Below are 13,853 nucleotides of genomic sequence, written 5' to 3'. Positions count from 1 at the left end.
ATTCTTGGAGGAGGTACACTCTGAATGGGGCCTCTACTTTTTCTCCTTCTACCCATGGTTTTGGGTTTGCCGCACCTAAAATAAAACACAGCACTTGTCGCAATCGTGTGTTCTTTTCTAAATTCAGATAATTTGGGGCAGCTGGACAGCAGGCTGAGTTCCTGCTTCATTAAGTAAATCTCCGTTCACCAGAAAGCCCTTCAAAGCTGCTTGCCTCGTGCCCTCCGGCCTCAGGCTCCATGTGCCTCCCTCTGCGGGGCCAGCCGTTCCTGGGCAGTGAGGCAGAGCTTGTCCAGAGGCCAGAGGCCCTTTCTACCCCTCACACAGGCCAAGGCCCAGTTACTGTTAGAGCAGAGAGCAGCTCTCCATGCGGCTACCACTCTGCCTGGCTCCTAGCCCCTGAGTTCCGACTGGCCCGGGGTGCAGCGTGGCCATCACAGATTTTTAACTCCCCTCCAGTTTGTTTCAAGTATGTAGCTAAGGTAGAGAATGACCATCATAAATTGTAAGGCATCTTTCTTTCCATAACGTGTGGTACATCATTCTCTGGGGCTGGGTGGTTAAGTAAGAGAATATATGTAAACGGGCTTTGAAGCTACAGTGAATGTCACCTATTAGTGTCATCAGAACCTGCAGGGTGAGGGTGACAGGATGAGGCTCTCAGACCCTCGGATGCTCCCATTGTAGCTGCTGTTCGGTGACACGTCATGCTGGGCGGCAGCCGGGCCTTCAGTTACCAGTGCTGATTTCAGATGGACCGACCTCCTCCATGTTTTTCCTAACAATTCGCTTGCTCAAATTACAGGGGTTGTCGCCGATCCTTCGTGGGAGTTCTCAGGTGAGCAGGCTTCGTGAGCCAAGACGCATCCCTGCTGCCCAGCCCGACCCTGAGGGTTATAGCTGCCTCTCTCCTTTTCCACGACTGCCCCTCCCCAGAAAGCACAGGCCGATGCCGTTTCTGAAGAGCCATCCATTCCACGACTCAGGTCTCCACACTGCCTCGTGAGGCACCTTTAAAACACTTTCGTTGTAGCCAACTTGGTAATATGTTGTAGTTTTCCACCTAATTATCAGTCTAAACCTAGTTTATTTAAAAATATACACACTTGGGGCGCCTGGGTGGCTCAGTCGGTTGGGCGACCGACTTCGGCTCGGGTCATGATCTCGCAGTCTGTGAGTTCGAGCCCTGCATCGGGCTCTGTGCTGACAGCTCAGAGCCTGGAGCCTGTTTCGGATTCTGTGTCTCCCTCGCTCTCTGACCCTCCCCCGTTCATGCTCTCTCTCTGTCTCAAAAATAAATAAACGTAAAAAAAAATATACACACTTTACTGCACCCCAACGTTTATAGCAGCATCATGTACAATAGCGAAGATATGGAAGCAGCCCGGTGTCCATCGACTGATGAATGGATCAAGATGTGGTATGTGTATGTATGTGTGTACACACACACACACACACACACACACTGGAATATTACTCAGCCATAAAAAAGAATGAAATCTTGCCATTTACAATGATGTGGATGGAGCTACAGGGTATAATGTAAGTCAGAAAAATAAGTCAGAGAAAAACAAATACCATGTGATTTCACTTATATGTGGGAAAACAAAACAAAACAAAACAAATGAGCAAAGAGAAAGGGAAAGGTGGCGGCAGGGGCGGGGCGGGGGGGGGGGGGGAGAGGCAAATCAAGAAACAGACTCTTAACTTCAGAGAACAAACGGATGGTCACCAGAGGAGAGGTGGCTGGGGGGATGGGTTAAACAGGTGATGGGGATTAAGAGTGCACCTGTTGTGATGTATGGACGTGCTGAATTACTATATTGTCCACCTGAAACTAACATTACACTGTATATTAACTAATTGGAATTCACATAAAAACTTAAAAAATGTATATGCACCTTATTTTTATTCACTAATTTATATGTCAACCTTGGGGTTTTTGTTGTTGTTGTTGATAGCTTGATCATAATAGTAGACTTTGGTTTCCATAATTTGTTTCATTTCCCCATTAAATACAAACAAACCAGTGGTCAAGTAGACACTGAGTAAGTTTCAGTACGGCTTACTAAATAATTTTGGTAAAAAACCACCACATTTGCTAAGTGAAGTAGGCATGGAGATGTGAACTTCACAAAATTCATTCTGTTCGTCATAAAGCAGTTGGCTGGCTTGTCACTTTATTCGGTTAGCCCCACTCTGCCCTTGGATCCTAAGTGGTCCTGGGTCATAGCTAAATCTGAAGAGTGGGACCCTAGGGCAGGGGACCTCAAGGAGAAAACTTTGCAGACATCCTGCTACAGACTAAATGTTTGTGTCCTCCCAGAATTCCTGTGTTGAAGCCTAACCCCCAGTGTGATGGTGTTGGGAGGTGGGGCCTTTGGGAAGCAATGAGGTCATGAGGGTGGGGCCTTCAAAAATGGGATGAGGGTCTTTTCTTTTTTTTTTTAACGTTTATTTATTTTTGAGACAGAGAGAGACAGAGCATGAACAGGGGAGGGTCAGAGAGAGAGGGAGACACAGAATCTGAAACAGGCTCCAGGCTCTGAGCGGTCAGCACAGAGCCCGACGCGGGGCTCAAACTCACGGACTGTGAGATCATGACCTGAGCCGAAGTTGGCCGCTTAACCGACTGAGCCACCCAGGCACCCCGGGATGAGGGTCTTTATAAGGGGATGAAGAGACCAGAGCTTTCTCTCTTCAGCACATGCTACAATGCAGTTAGTTGTCTGCAATCCAGAAGCAGGCCCACAGCCGGACCCAACTCAGACTTCTGGCCTCCAGAACAGTGAGAAATACTTGTCTGTTGTCTGTAAGCCACCCACTCAGTGGTACTTTGTAAATTCAGCCCAGAATAAAGCACTTCCTAAATTCTCCTAGGCCAGGATGTCAGTTTTGAGATTGGGTCCATGTTCCTTATTTGTGCAGTGTTCTACTTGGCTCCCTAACAGGACCATGCACACTTATATGCAGGAATCAGCACAATCCCTTCTCTGGTGCTCCCATAAAACTCAGCACTGCTTTGGGCGTAGGCTAGGCTGCGAGTGACTAATTCTTTAACCCAGAGGAGGCTTTACCATGAAGCTGAATAAACTTAAGCTCCTGGGACCCCTTGAAAGGCCCTGCAAGGGCCCTAGTAATGTGTTTACCTAGTCATACGTATTTGTAACATTTGTAAGTAATGCAACATTTACAATTACAAATGCATGATTTTTTTTAATGCGAATTGTGAAAAATCAAGTGTATCAGAATTCCGGTGTTTTTCAAACACAAACTGTAGTGAGTGGACTACAAACAATGGGTGCATCTGTTTGTGAAGCTGCATCTTTATGCATCTTAACTATCAGCAATAAATTCTGATCAACTACTAGAAAACTGAACTTTCTGTTCTCTCTATAGAAAATATTACAAAATGTGAAAAGACAAGAATATGCAGTAATGTAGGAACAATGTTTTATAGAACTATGTCAAGCAATTAATAAAAAAACATTTTTTCCCGGGGCGCCTCGGTGGCTCAGTCAGTTAAGCAGCTGACCTCAGCTCAGGTCATGATCTCTTAGTCTTTGAGTTTGAGCCCTGCATCGGGCTCTGTGCTGAGAGCTCGGAGCCTGGAGCCTGCTTCAGATTCTGTGTCTCCCTCTCTCTCTGCCCCTCCCCTGCTTGCTCTCTGTCTCTCGCTCTCAAAAATAATAAACATTAAAAAAATTTTCTTTTTAATTTTTTCTGGACTTTGTGGTATTTGTCAGTGTGCAGTAAAGGGTTAACTCAACAGATTCAGATTGCACATTCCAAAGAAAAGATTCTCACCCTTCAAGGCCTCCGGAGAGAGAATTTCTGAGCTCTTGGAATATCCTGATAGGTGGTTGTTTTTAAATACCTGAGGCCTTGGGCCACATTCTATCAGATTGAACAGATAGTTTATGCTAACAGTGAGACTGAGAGTGAATGCCTGCTCTTATATGTCCAAAGCCCTGGGCAATACTCTATCAGTTTGACCTCTGGGGGGCTGGAGACTGAGCGGCTAAGGTCAGCTGCCCGGGAGCTGCATGCCCCTGTGACTGACACCTCCCCCCAGTAAAACCCTAGACCCAAGTCTCAGGACACTTTGCATAAGCTGATGCACATCATGGGTGGGAGAATTAAGTGCTGCCCATGCAGCTCCCCCGGAAGAGAACAAAGCCTGCATCTGGTCTCTCCTGGACTCCACCCTCTCTACCTCTCCCCTTTGCTGGTTTTAATCTGCATCCTCTCACCGTAATAAACCACCACTAGGAACATAACTGCTTTTCTGCGTCCTTCTAGCTTAACACTGAGCCTGAGGGTGGTCCTGCAGACCTGCAACATAGCTTTTCAAATTTTGAACTGCTATAATCTTTTTCATTCTCAGTAAATATCTACTTTCACATCTAACCTTCTATTCCTAATACTGTATTTCCCAAAGAGGGACCTCAAAGTTGCATAATTTTCAAGTTCTACAGAATGTGTATCCACCCTGGGGCGCCTGAGTGGCTCAGTCAGTTAAGTGACTCCAGCTCAGGTCACAATCTCGCGGTCTGTGAGTTCGAGCTCCGCATCGGGCTGACAGCTCAGAGCCTGGAGCCTGCTTTGGAATCTGTGTCTCCCTCTCTCTCTCTCTGCCCCTCTCCCACTCGCGTTTTCTCTCAAAAATAAAAAATAAACATTAAAAAAAAATGTGGATCTACCCTTGAGTACAGGTTCTCTGGTCTCTTGGACCTTTTCTCATGCTAATACCTTCACTTGGGATGAGTCAAGACACCTGAAAATTTCCTACTTCCTTCGGTTTTCTGCCAGAACTTTGCTCTCCCTCCTCCGAGGCAGTGTCGTTACCCTACCCCCACCATCCCTAACACTTCACACATGACTTTATTTTAGCACTTGTCACATTACAACATCATTGGTTACATTTCAGATGCACGTGTGCCTGCCTTGCTAGGCCAGGCTAGGCCTGGCTCTGTCATTACTCCCTCTGGAAGGGAGGGAAGACAGAAAGGGGCAACGTGGTGAGTCAGAATTGGCGTTTATCACCAGACAGATGTTGAGCCCCCCCATTTACAGCTGTGATGGGTTGGGCAAGTTTACCTCTCAGTGCCCCAGTCTCCTTGATGGATAGTGGGTGAAATGCACTCGCCTGAGAGGCTATCTTGAGGACGGTGAAGGTGCAGGTGAAAACACAGCCAGCAATCTGAGTAAGATGCTGGAACGAGGAGCTCTGAACTCAAATGTCGTTTTCCCCCACCTACTGGCTTGTGACTCTGGGCACCTCCTCAATGTCTCCATTGTGTAATGGAGACAACAGTGCCTTCCCCACAGGGTCAGTGTGCTGATTAAGCGAGCTAACCAGTGCCTGGCTTGTAGTAAGGGGTCAGTAAATGTTAGCTATTGTTAGACACTGGAGGAAGGCGAATTCCTTTCTGTTTGGCAGCATGCGTAGCAGGAATAAGTCTGTTCATAAACTCTGGCATTTGTGTTTATTTCATCTAAATAAATATGATCCTGTTTGTGTCTCCATCCAGCTCCCACTCACGGAACAGATAGGAAATTCAGCCTCAGGTATGTGATGAGCTTCCCCCACACCCAGACCCAAGAGGTGCTGGGGTCTGAGAGGTCCCAGGTACCAGTCACTGGCTCCTGCGGGCACTCTGGACTGCAGGTTCTTTGGACATGCTTGGGAACTGAGTTCTTGACACACCTTTGGCTGTCCTGTACCGGATCGCCATCAGAAACCCACTGTCTTCTCTCCCCGCTTGGAAGGCTGTCTTAAGTCTGGGTGGGGAAAACCATCCTGACCACCCCAAGGCCCTGCAGCAATACTCCCTCAAAGGGCCGAAAGCCAGGGTAGCTTCCTAACTTGGCACAAGCGCCCAGGAGCTGGCACCCACTGGGGTGCGCAGTTACGCTGGGGTGCGAGGGGAAGACGGAGTGGAGGAAAGGGGAAGAAGGAAAAGGAACTGGAGCTTCAGCGTGTGCTTCTGCTACTCCTATCGCTGACTGCAGCAGGCTTTCCATCACAGCTAGTGCTCTCTCATGTACAAGGGAGCCTCTGGAATAATTAACCTTCCCTACAGCAGGTGCCTGGGCCTCAGTGAGCGGCAACTTCCTATACTCCTACAGGTCCACTCACCTACCCCTTCATTCCAGATATGGACCCTACTTGCGGGCACGATGGTTCTTAGCCCTGGCTGCACCTTGGAATCTCTCCACCCACCCCCCCCATCTGGAGCTTTTAAGAAGTGCCCATGCTGGATCGCCATTCCCCAGGAACTGACTTCACTGGTCAGATGGGGGCCCAGGCACAGGTTAATTTTTAAAAGCTCCCCAAGTGACCAGATGTGCAGCCAGGGCCGGGGACCACTGGATTAGGAGTTTGTGGCTTTGGATGAAATGGGTGAATTCACAATGTCCTTTGGCACCCACGTGCCACTACCTCCTCTCGAGCTTTATGTAGGATGGTTACTGCTCCTCCCAGGACAGCAGGGCCCGAGGGAAAGGTGTTGGGTTGGAAATCCATTTGGAGTCCTGTCTGACCTTTGGTGAATATTAATATTCTGTAGTCTACTTTCCCTTTGGAAAATAGAGAGAGAGAGAGAGAGAGAGAGAGAAGATTTCTGCCATCTGTTCCTCATGGGATTATAGGATATAACTCTTTGGGGATAAAAAAGTTATATAAAAGTCTATTTTTTATATATCCCTAATAAATTCAATACCCTAATACAGGAGATATGTTTTAATATCTTTAACCTTCTTCAGAGCTTACAGTAATCTTACCTCTAAGCTCTGAGGAGAACCGCAAAGAAATTGGCGGGGTTATTGCCAAATTAATAAAGGCAACACAATGTAGGCCTGGTGTGAGTCACAAAACAAAACAAAAAAATGTAGTGACATTATATCCAAATATATCTAATTAGAAAATATACTAAGGGGCATTCCGTTGAAAACCAAAATGGTTTCAAACCAGAAACTCAAACTGAGTGAAATACTTTGAGTTCAGGCAGCAAATACTTTCATGCCTTTGGTTTCACAATTTTATCAGCTTATGTTGCTTCACTACTTTTATTTTGCTTACATCTGAGGTCCCTTCAAGAGGAAAAAAATTTAATATTTAGGCTTAATTAGGGGTTTGGCAAATGAGAACCATTTATTCTAACCTGAGATTTAATAATCAGATCGTTTCGATCACTTCCGCAAATTGAAAGGGAGTGAAATGATAGTACTTACTAAGTGCTGGGTATTACTCTGATAGCTTTTCATGTATTTTACTTAATCCTCAAAAATGACAAACCCAGAAGTAAAGTACTCCAATGATCCTCATTTTGCACGAGGGGCAACTGGAGTATAGAATACTTACATAACTTTGCCAAGATCACACAGGTAGCAAGTGGTGGAGAGGACACAGGATTTGAACCCAATCTAGCCCCAGAGTCCACGCTCTTAACCACTGCCACGGGAGCTGGCCAGACTCTGCTCAATTCCAAGTGACAGGAAGCATCTCTCATTCAGCTCCCGTTCTGGTTTTTCTCCCTCCAGAAACCTCCTCCCAAACCACAGAACACAGGCCTTTGTGTTTCTACTGATGTCGAAAGAGAGTGTTGTCCCCACTGCTTGTGAGCACTACTAATAGAGGTGTTTCACGTGTCACTATTCAACGAATATTTACTGAGCGCCTTTCAAAGCATGGAGGGTCAAAGAGCAAAGGAGGCAAGGTCCTTGCCTACAAGAGGTTTACCTTCTGGTGAGAGGAAAGGTAAGCTGCTAGTTGTCTGTTCTGGGCAGCAGGATACTTGCTCCAGGGCAGGGCAGGGCAGCATAGGATGCCGGGATTGCTCCTGAGACAGAGACATGCCCAAAGCTTAGGAGGACAGGGATTGTTGGAGTTTTCCTGGACAAGCGGCCCTTAACCTTGGCCGCACATTAGAAACCGCGGGAAGATTTTAAAAGATTGTCAAGCCCAGGCCACCGCCCACACTAATCTATCAGAATCTCTTAAGCAATTTTTAAAGAGCCCCTAGAACAGCAGCCTCTCAAAGAACAGCATTAATGTCCTGTGGGAACTTGTTAGAAATCCCGTCCCAGATCTACTCAATCAGCCCTCCAGGGGATCCTGATACAAACTCAAGTTTGAATAGTGGTTCGAACAGAGGTTCTCAAACAGGCATCAGAATCTTCTGGAGGACTCCATAAAACACAGATTAATGTTTGTAGAGCCTCAGAGGCCTCACCCCAAGAGTCTTGGTTCGGTGCCAGTTCTGACAGATACCCAGAGTGCACACTTAGAGAACCACTGTCCTAGAGAAAGGGATGGCCAAACTGGAATCTGAAGGATAAGTTAGGAAGCTGAAGAGGGTGTAGGGTGGGATGAAAACATACTGATGACGCCCTCATATTTTTATTTCGACTCTTATTTTTTTCCTTCCATTTTTTTGACTTAGGATGCTAGTCTTACTCCAACTTCATATGGATGTTTGTCTCATCCATTTGCAGCCTAGCTTTTCTAATGTACATCTTTGAGGCTGCAAACCTCCCTCTAAATATTACTCTAGAGGCGCCTGGGTGGCTCAGTCAGTGAAGCATCCGACTTCAGCTCAGGTCATGACCTCACAGTTCATGGGTTCCAGCCCTGCATTGGGCTCTGTGCTGACAGCTTGGAGCCTGGAGCCTGCTTCAGAATCTGTGTCTCCCTCTCTCTCTGCCCCTCCCCTTCTCTCTCTCTCACTCTCTCTCTCTCTCTCTCTATATATATATATATATACACACACACACACACACATATATATATATGTATATATGTATGTATATATGTGTGTGCATATATATTTATATATATAAATATATATAAATATAATTATATATATAAATATATATATATATTACTCTAGCTGCATCCCCAAAATTTTGCTGTATTGTGTTTTCATTATCATTCAATTCTAAATACTTCCTAATAATGCCCAATACAATTTCTTCTCACACTCAGGAGTTATTTAGAAGTAGGTTTCTTAATTTCCAGACATAGAATGTTTTGCACTGGCTTCTAGCTTAATTACATTGTGGTCAGAGAACGTATTTCTCTGTTTCAACCCTTTGAGATTTGAAATTTATGGCCCTAGAATTTGGTCAGTTTTTATGACAGGTCCCACCTGTGCTCAAAAGGAATGTGTATTCTGCACATTTGACAGAGTGTTCTATATCTATTCATTAAATCATGCTTTTAATGTTATTTAATTCTGTACATTTCTAACGTTTGAATATACTTCTTCTATTCCTTACAAAGACAGGTGTGCTACTATTTATCACAACTGGATTCTTTAAAATTTTTTTTAATGTTTATTTATTTTTGAAGGAGAGATAGAGTGTGAGTGGGGGAGGGGCAGAGAGAGAGAGAGAGAGAGAGAGAGAGAGAGAATCAGAAAGCAGGCTCCAGGCTCTGAGCTGTCAGCACAGAGCCTGACGTGGAGCCCAAACCCATAAGCTGTGAGATCACGACCTGAGCCAAAGTCAGACGCTCAACTGACTGAGCCACCCGGGGGCCCCACAACTGGATTTTTAAAATTCTGTATGCAGTTCTGACATTTTCTGCAGTATATATTTTGGCTATGTTACTAAGTGCATGTAGCTTTGAAACTGTTTTATCTGGTAATCTTACGGCTTTTTTTTTATATTAATGCAGCTACATCCATGTTCTTGGTATTAGAACATGCCTAGCACATCTTTTGCTATCTTTTTTAAGTTCAATATTTCTGCACTCTTCTTTCAGATTTTTTTGTAAACAGCATATTCATATCTGACCACTTTTGTCACGTAAGTGGAGATTTAGAATCTATTTTCACTGTATGTAGTTTTTGAGATATGTGCCTCCCATTTATCCCAAATTTTGATGTTTCTATTTCTATCCTTTATTTCTATTGTTGGAGCTATTATTATTATTATTTGTTTTTACATCCCCATCACCCTCCTCCTAGTTTGGAAGTTGCTTGTTTTAGCAGAAGGCACTCACCTGGTTACGCATTTGTCTGAACCCCCCCCCCCCAACTGGACAACACCCAGTGTTGTCAGGCAGTGCTTTTCAAACTGCTGCTTGACACAGTTTAATGTGTCAGGAAATCAATGCAGTGGGTCACAATCAGCCTTTTTTAAAAAATAGAAATAAGTATCAGAAATAACTATTAAAAAAGATACTGGAATAGGAAATACCTAAGTGAGAGCGCCCATGGACTTTCTGCAAGAACTCGACATGCCTCACTAAACACTATAGCCAACCAAGACGAACAGTATAGGAAAATTAGTGAAGGGCATGTGATGATATGAAATGGAAAGACCGGGTCCTTTCACCTCTTGTAGAACGGTGTTCCATTTGATTTTCTGGCACGTGCAGGGTCACTGCTGTATTGTTTGAATTTTCTATTAACATAATCCACTCTTGGTACTGTAATCTACTGTTGGTAAACATGTCAATACTCTGACAGTTTTTCAATCCTGATGAGTCTGTTGTTCAGAGAGAATATCATCAAGGGTAGCATTTTCCAAGTCAAAAACAAGACTCATAAGTTATCATTCTACCATATTTCCTAACATTGTTAGGAATGTGAATGTTTTTATGACAATGGTCTGAATGAAATCTATAAATAAAGACGGTATTATATCTCATTTTTCTGTCACAACTTTTACTACATTCCAAGAGAGAAATTTGAAACATTAAACAAAATTTCAGTGACCTCCTCTCTGCCCAAGAAAGGACTGGATTTAACCTCATGCCTGCAACAATCAAAATATCCAAGAAACATGTAAAGCAATTGCCCCTAAGACACTGGACATCAGGCGACAAAGGACAGTGATCCCTGAGAGTGAGGAAACAAATGGGGTGCACCCTACCGCCTTGAGAGATTCTAAGCTGCAGCACAGAAGAGAACCCAGGTGGAGCCCAGCAGAACCCCTGGATTAAGAAAATGGAGCCAAGAATCCAGAGAGACCAAGGTGGTAAGACTCTGCCAGAAAGAGTATTGGAGACAAGGAGCTAAACAGAGAAGCATCCTCTAAGAAATTCATCACGGTGGTTATAAGTGCATGTGAGGAAATTATCTGAGGTTGGGGAAAGAACTGCCCTGGAGAATCAAAGGAAACAATACCTAGGACACTCACAGGGCCAGGAATAGTACCTATCCCCAACAGCCAGAGTGTAAAACCTCGTAATTCAAGAGACACTGGGTTTAACACCCAGGTAGATCTTGCCTCAGTAGTGGGGAACAGTTAGCTCTAGAGAGAGCACTGTTCTGGAGGTACCTAACAAATCCTAAAAGCAAAACCTGAAAGGATCGAATGTTTGCAAGTAACAAAACTGCATCCCAGAGCAATGCTCAACTATATTCATGGGAATACAAATATATCCAGCACCTGACAAGGTAACATTTACAATGTCTGGTATATAAACAAAGATTACCAGGCACACAAAGAAGCAGGGAAACACGACCGATAATGAAGAGAAATGTCAATCAACCAAAACCAAAACAGAACCCAGATGTTAGAATTTGCTGATAAGTACAGTAACATAGTTATTGTAACTTTATTCATATGCTCAAAAATCAAATAGCAACTTGCAAGAGACTCAATTCAGACCCCAAATGAACTTCCAGAGCTGAAAAATATACTGAATGAAATTATCAGATGATTAGTAATGCTGTATTTAAATGTTAATGAAATCATAAACGCTTCTTAGATAAGGACAAATGCTGTTTCTTGAAACTTTTGTTAAAAATATGTGTGTATATATAAAGTATATATATTAAGATATAATGTAAAATATATTTCTTAGTGGGGTCACAAGTGAAAGTTTTAAAATCACTAATGGAGGGCCTGGTAGGTCATGGTAAAAACATTTGGATTTTACCCTGAGTGAGCCAGGAAAACATTGAAGGGTTGTGAACAGAGCAGTTACATGATCCGATTTGTGTTTTAAGATGACAAATTTGTTGCTATAAGTAGTAGTTGTAGGGATGGGGCGCCTGGGTGGCTCAGTCGGTTGAGTGACCGACTTCGGCTTAGGTCATGATCTCACGGTGAGTTTGAGCCCTGGGTTGGGGCTGACAGCTCAGAGCCTGAAGCCTGTTTCAGATTCTGTGTCTCCCTCTCTCTCTGCCCCTCCCCTGTTCATGCTCTGTCTCCCTCTGTCTCAGAAATAAACAAACATTAAAAAAAAAAAAAAAAAAGAAGAAGTAGTTGTAGGGAGGCTGGGATGAAAGTGACAAGACATGTTTCCTACAGTTACAATAGTCCAGGTAAGAGGAAGACACATATGTAGCATGACCCCCCACCCCAGAGCATGAATTACCTGCTGAGACAGAAGGAGGTTTTCCTCAAGAATTAAAAACCTAGGCTTGTGTATCCCCAACATGAATGACAGAGTCAGCCCATGAGCTCTGAAAATATGCAGCTTCTCCAAATCATTATATAAACCACCAAGGAACCAGGATTGGTTCACATTCCACACATTTTAGATCAAAGTTCTCTTTCAGCTTTATCTTTTAAAATGAGTAATACAGGTGCACACAGTCCAACCTGTCCAACCTGCCACACAAAGTTATTATGAGGTTCAGATGAAGTAATGATGTGGGAAATACAACTCTACATTATTTTTTAAAACTATTTACTTATTGGGGTGCCTGGGTGGCTCAGTCAGATGAGTGTCCGACTCTTGGTTTTGGCTCAGGTCATGATCTCAAGGTTCATGAGTTCAAGTCCCGCATCGGGCTCTGAGCTGAGAGCGTGGAGCCTGCTTGGGATTTCTCTCTCCCTGTCTCTCTCTCTCACACACAAAAAATAAACATTAAAATTTTTTAAAATAAAAAATAAACGATTTACTTACTTAAGTAGGGCTCTACACCCAACGTAGGACTCAAACTCAGGACTCTGAGACCACAAGTTGCACGCTCTACTGACTGAGCCAGCCAGGTGCCTAACTCTACATCATTTTTAAGTTAGAATGCTATTACTACCGTGCCTTCTCCCATTTAAACAAAATGCCTTTAAGGACCTAATTGTACTGCTAGAGCTTTACTTCTTTAACTGAAGACATGAGTGGGGTTGCTTTGAGGCGAGCTATCGTTCGATGCTGTGAAAGACAAGGACGGACTCTGAGGTTAGGGCACAGGGAAGAAAGGCTGTAGGTTCTCACAGCCTGGGCAAGAAGAGGTATAACCTTTGAGTAAAAGAGTTTACAACAGCTGGGGAAACCAGCTGGGAAGCTGGGGTGACCCAGAGAAATGTTGCCAAATTTGACTCAGACACAGGTCAACTGGTGCTTCCTTTACGTCTCATCTCATTCACTTAAAGTAGACAGGCCCAAGAAATAAAGGTAGAAATAGAGAGTGTTTGGGAGGAAAATTGGCATTAAATATTATTATTGAGGGGTGCCTGGTGGCTCAGTAGGACGCGAGCCCTATGTTGGACTCTGTGCTGACAGCTCGGAGCCTGGAGCCTGCTTTGGATTCTGTGTCTCCCTCTCTCTGCCCCTCCCCTGCTCATGCTCTGTCTCTCTTTCTTTCTCTCTTTCTCTCTCTCTCAAATATAAATAAACATTAAAAAAAGTTTTTTTAAAAAATATTATTATTGAAAATAAAACTGGCTGCTTCTGCTTCAGGTCAAGATTGGATGACAGGAGTCAGATTTACTCCTTGGAGACAGTGGGAAAAAAAATGGGAAAAAGTAGTTCTCAAGCCACTGGACATACGGCAATGAAGGAAAGTGATCCGAGAGAGACGGGGAAACAGCCCAGATGAACCTATATTTCAGGCCACAGGGCAGGGAGTGGGAATGCGGGAGGAAGCCAAGAGCCCCCTTTAAAAGTT

This window comes from Lynx rufus, unplaced genomic scaffold (genome assembly GCF_022079265.1).
Source record: "Lynx rufus isolate CCGP_SWC_20201006 ecotype Redwood Valley unplaced genomic scaffold, mLynRuf1.p SCAF_20, whole genome shotgun sequence".
NCBI classification, from domain to species: Eukaryota; Metazoa; Chordata; class Mammalia; order Carnivora; family Felidae; genus Lynx; species Lynx rufus.
This window is presented reverse-complemented; position numbering follows the sequence as displayed.